This window comes from Myxine glutinosa, chromosome 11 (genome assembly GCF_964187855.1).
Source record: "Myxine glutinosa chromosome 11, kmMyxGlut1.1, whole genome shotgun sequence".
In the NCBI taxonomy this organism is placed as follows: Eukaryota; Metazoa; Chordata; class Myxini; order Myxiniformes; family Myxinidae; genus Myxine; species Myxine glutinosa.
Window position 1 is genome coordinate 51411872 of NC_136271.1, and position 5959 is coordinate 51417830.

At 46.0% G+C, this 5959-nt stretch overlaps 1 protein-coding gene across 1 annotated transcript in view; it reads left to right on the forward strand.

Moving 5' to 3' along the window:
* LOC137413067 (protein farnesyltransferase subunit beta-like) overlaps nt 1-5959 on the forward strand; it is a 456508-nt gene that overhangs the window by 328751 nt on the left and 121798 nt on the right. The gene's annotated exons all lie outside the window — the stretch shown is intronic.

Below are 5959 nucleotides of genomic sequence, written 5' to 3' on the forward strand. Positions count from 1 at the left end.
GGTTTCACCGGTCCGTTTATCTGTCTGTCTGTCCGGACACAGAGCTCTTGGGGAGAGCCAGAATGGGTTGGGTTGACCAAGATGAATGTGGACAATATATTAATTGTTTATATTAATCTATTAATCTCTGTATATTAATCTGTAAAAATATATTAATCTCTGTGTGTGTGTGTCCGTATTTGTCTGGCTTTCTGGCTGTCTATGGAGTCATGTCTCTGAACACTGATTTTGAGGGAGTTGCTGGTGCGGACCAAAGCGGTGTCCGCGGTATCTACTGGGGGTCGAATGTCACTCCCTCAGTGTCTGCGAACTTGTCGTTCGGCAGTGTCGAAAGACAGGTTCGATTGTCGGTCTGTCTGCTTGATTTTCTGGTCTCACTCTGAGTATATGGTATATACTCTGAGTATATGGTCGTTTTCTGTTTTGTGCTTTAATGAGGGTTGATTTGACTTCCCTGAAAGGGGGACAATAAATATTTGGTGTTAGCTGTTGTCATTTCGGATGTTTGCAGTTGTAATGTGGAGCCAGTCTGTCTGTCCAACTGGGTGTGTCTGACTGCGTCAGCAGATATGGATCAAGGAGGAGCAGTTTCTGCGGCGTTTGTTATGGTGTTGAATGTCTTTCACTGTGTCTGCTGACGTGTCGTGTGACTATGGGGACTATGATAGTGTGTCCTGGCGGGAAGAATCGTGGCAGCCTACAGATTTGAATGGAATGGCCTCTGTGAGACCATCCTGTTAGTACGTTGGGGGTTCGTCTGTCTGTCTGTCTGTGAATGGAAATTGAACTGGACTTCGACAGAAGGCAGGTGGGTGGTCACCTGCTGTAAATTGTGGTGGAACATTTGTGACGTTCCCTAATACGAGGGGACGAATTGGTTTGTAAATGTGTTGTGCAGGTACTTTTTCTGTAGGTAGCCAAATTCTATTGTTGTCAAGTCTCATGTAACCTTGGTTAACGTATATCTACGGACAAGAGCTGCACTTTATTTTAGTAAGTGACTGGGAAAGTTTGTTTTAAAAGGTGCCAGCGGAGTTGTTTAGAGTTATGGAGGTCACAACTCGCTGGAACCTCTTTGTTTATGTTTGGCTGACTTACATTGACTAGTATATGGGAAAAAGGGGACTGAAAATGCTTTGATTTTTTCGTGGATTGCCCATTGGGTATGCTTAGGATTTAATAGAGTGGTGGAGTTCTGTGGAATATGATGACGTTGTCTTATGGACACTTTGTGAGTGACTAGACACGTGCCTGGAAGGGGAAATTGTATTCATAACTCATGTGGGTTGTGTCTGAAGAAAAGGTTTAAAGTAAGTGTGAAGAAGGTCATGGAAAGTGCGAAGATGTTAAAGGAAAGTCGAATTAGATGGATCATTTGTCAATGACAAGTGACTTTGCAAGGTTTGCTAAGAAAGGGAGGGGAAAAGATTATAAAAGTTGATGGAAAAGACGGGAAATAAAGAAAAGTGGTTAGTTATGGACTGTTGTTTTGTGATAAGAAGGTGATTGGGGGCTGGTGAAGATTGGATCACGGCTCTGCAGACCAGGTGAACAGAACTCCACCAGGAGTGGGTATATGGGAATCACACCAATTAAATTATTGCTCAAAGGGAGGTGATAGAGCAAAATAAAAAAGATTGTCATGTGGACCGCAAGGCTAACCCCGCTCTTGCAGGGAAATGGTTTTGGGAGGCTAGTTATTTTTCAGATAATTTTTCCAGTGGGTTTATACTGATGTGAAATTCGCGTATCTAGGAAGGAAAGGAAAAAATTGTCCAGGTATTGATAGGATAACAGTGAAATTTTGAAGTGAAGTGAAGGATAACAGTGAAGAGTTAGTGTGTTCGTTGCGATTTTTGGGAATGGCAGGGTACTGTCGTACATGGATGATGGACCGACTGCGGAAAACGCCAGTAAGGCGTCGATACAATGTTGAACACCGAACGGTCCATGTGTTGGACAACAATGAAGGGTTCATAATTAATTTGGCACCTCAAGACAGACGTTCCGACATCCGCACCTACAGAGTTCGATGTAATACAATTACAAGCCGCAGCCTCAAACGTAGAACATCAAAAATTGGATTAAATTGGGAGCTCAGTGCCCCGCAGAAGGACAAATGTGGACGATTAATGACAAACCCGTGGCACCGCGAGCTTTATTGCCATGGTTGGCACTCATGGCGCATCCAAATGGCCATGTGTGCCATAGGGGGGTGAGGTGATGAGGCAGGTCACTTCCACCTGGGCAGCACCAGGCCTTTCGACTGTGGTTACCATGGTCTGTCGCTCGTGCGCTATATGTCAACGGCATCAGCCAACAACGGATATGGCAGCACTTGAATTACCTATCATGGATGACATGTTTTTAAAGTTTTGCATAGGTCTATCCCATGTGGCACGCAGCATACATGAACGCGTTCGGGAGGCCCTACCGGAGCCAACAAGCAAGCCTACCCACACCGTCGAGGCAGGAGATTACGTGCTGGTGAAGCATTTCACCCGTAAGACTGCGCTCGAACCAAGGTGGACGGGGCCATACCAAGTTCTTCTGATCACACCAACAGCGGTGTTTTGTGAGGGCAAGTCGTCCTGGGTACATGCCACACATTGTAAGTTGGCCATACCCACAAACACAGACACCTCAAACGCACCACCACAGATCGAGGATGCTGCACCACCGCCTGTTAGGGGTGGCAATCACACTTAGTTTAATTTACAGCTTTGCCAGCACTGGGGACACGAGGGCATGGGCGAACACGGAGACATATGTATATGGCGACCAAACTGTTAAGGTCTACCGGCAGAGAGTTATCTGGGGTCAGAGGATAAATATACCCTGCTGCCATGTAAAGGAAGATGTATGGACACGGATAATGTGGAGGGTGTTGTACACAGACTCACATGGAAGGAAGACAGGTTTTGCTGCCCTCAGTCGTTTGAAGCAAGCGCCACGACAAGGCGGCGCACCAATAGTAAACATGGCCAGGCCGGGTTACAAATGGGGAAAGGACTCGAACAATTTAACCACGCATGTATTATTGAACAGCGGCACTACTCTATTACTACAATGTGAATTCATGACCTCCCCCTACGATGATAGGCCACCATGCATTTCACACATATTAATTCCGCACCCACGGATCGAAAGCAAGAAAAAGCCAAAGGAAAATACGTATTGGACAGTGACCCGTGCAATGGCGGAGGTACAGAACCGATCACGGTGTTGGGTGTGTATGCATTTTCCCCACACCAGTACGACAGGGATAGAAATGGTAGTGCTACCCCTGTCCCTACGAGATATGTGCTCAGGACCCTTGCGTACCCCATGTCTGACCACAACCTTGGAACTGATAGGCCCAAAATCGCAAGCAGTGTGTTCCCGGGAGTTTCGATATACCCCACCCATTAAGCAGGCTTTGTTAGACAAACCACCTGATCCAGTCTGGGTGACAGAGCAAAAGGGACGGGTGTGTCTTATAGGAAAGGGACACGTTCAGATGGGAACCTCGGAATGTACCCATACCCTGCCATCCGACACCAGATGGAGAGAAAAGGGAGGCCCCCTTGTAATAACCATAGATGACCAAGCCCAGCATAACGTAACCAAGCTAACCATATCTTGGGGGACACCAAGCGCCACCCGCGTTGAGATCGGTAAATGCATGGCCTCGGCCCTTATCCCACCCCATGGAGTAATGTTTATTTGCGGAAATAAAGCATATCCATACCTACCCGAACAGTGGGGAGGGACTTGTTATCTGGGATCCATTTTTCCCAAGGTAAATTTGGTAGATCATTTTAATGAAACAGGGTACACCCCTACCCACGAGAGGAAGAAACGATTCTCTCTTTGGAACCCGGATGAAACAGTAAGACTGGACGGACGCAGGTGGCAGGTCCTATTAGGAGCATTTTTTCCCCAAGCGGGAGTGACTATGAATGATTGGCGAATAGATAGTCTCGCATTAGTAATGGAACGAATTGGAAACGAAACCCGAATCGCGGAACTACAATTGGAAGACGAATTAGTGCATATGCGAACAATGGTGATGCAGAATCGAGTGGCTTTGGATATGTTGTTAGCAGAAAAGGGAGGAGTATGTGTGGTTATTGATGGAAAATGTTGCACATATATCCCAGATCACTCGGAAGGCATAGAGGCCTCAATCAGTCGGCTCAAGGCCGCGACCCAGGGTCTCACGGATAGCCGAAAGGAAAGGGAAGAAGCCAATAATGTATGGTCCAGCATATCAGCCTGGTTCAGAGGATGGACAGGGGTCATTGTAAAATGGCTATTGACAGGCCTGGCCATAATCGTGGGAATCGTACTCACCGTGATTATAATGAAATCGCTAATCATGATTTGTGTGAGAAAATGTTTCACAGGATGGACCCCACCCACCACCACCAATGGGATGTTACTTTCACTATACGGGAAGGATCCAAAGGCCATTGGTGAACCGGCCAACTCTATCGTCTCGGACCCCCACGATTGGGTTGATGGCCTCGACGTTTCGTGGCAGGAGGATGTGGCTTTAGGGATCTATGATTCCTGGCTTGAAATCAATGAACCTATTGATGCTTGGGATTCTGATAATGATTATGATTTTAGTTGGGATGATTTAACCTGTAATTTAGAAAGTGTAGGTTCTTTTAAAAGTTATTGCTATTATACCAGCAGTGAGGAGCGGATGGCAAACATGTATCTGGGATATCCGGAAGAACCACCCTCACCACCACTTACACCACCTGTAACAACCACTTTGGGATCGTCTCAGCTCAAAACACCCAACACTTTGAATACTGACGTTGACACAGACTATGAGGAGATGGATATTGGTGATGACGAATGTGCCTCCTTGTCTTCCACCCAGCAATCACATGTACAAAGCTTGATGGCATTGGACGTCGATTGTTTGCCCTGATTCGCGAGGACCTCACTTGCATAAAGAGGGCCCCTTAATCTGGCTGGCAACCGGGTCGCACCTACGCTGCAGCGAGGGTGGATTCGGAATCTGGCGGGCGGCAGCAATCTCTCAACCAGGCGCCGTCGTCGCGAATCATGGCTAACAATTTATGCGTTGAATGTTAGACGGCCAGTTAGGGCCGATATCTTTCTTGAGCATGCGTGACGCTATGTCGTGCCTAGCATGTGACTAATTGGGATGCTAATCACTTTGTATACGGTGTCTTTCCAAGGAGTTGTCTTGTAAAGACAAAGGGAGGAACTGTCAGCCATTAGGGTTTAAACCCCATGACTCAATTGAGTATAACATCTGAAATTATATATCGTGCTTCTGGAAACTGATTTGAACTCAGCTGCAGGCAGAGGCGAGTGGACAAAAAGTGGTTTCGAGGCTCAACGTGCAGGGTGGATCCTTAGCCTAGTAAATTAGTCCTTGAATGAATGTGCCAAACAGTAGATAAAATGCTCTCGACCCACGTACAGGAAAAGATGTCATCCAAACGCCTCCTTCACAAAGGGAATAATTAATTATATATCTTCGTAGTGTTTAGTATGTCTCCTAAACCAAGGACGTATCCAATCTTCATCTACCATTTAGCCTAGTGTATAAGAATATTTACTTCGGCCTGCGCTCGGGTCTGATATGTTTAGATAGATAGCCAAAAAAAACGTAGCCTATCATTATGCTTACATCTTGTTGTCTAAATTTGACCTTCTATAGGACGGGACAATGGGAGGTGTTGTCCTTATGGCCCATTAGTGCTATGTCTTTAGCGCAGATTCTTGTCTAATATTTTGCTATAAATGAAATGCCTTTCCACTTATTTTTTAGCGAGTGTCTTGAGGAATTGTCCGCTGCGTGTAGGCGGTACATTCTCGAGCCTCGCTCCACACGTGTGTATATAATCGATTTTATTAAACATTGTTGTTCTTCTTCCTCTGATTCTTCTTCTTCTTCCTTCCCTTGAGGTCTTCGATCTCGACATATGTG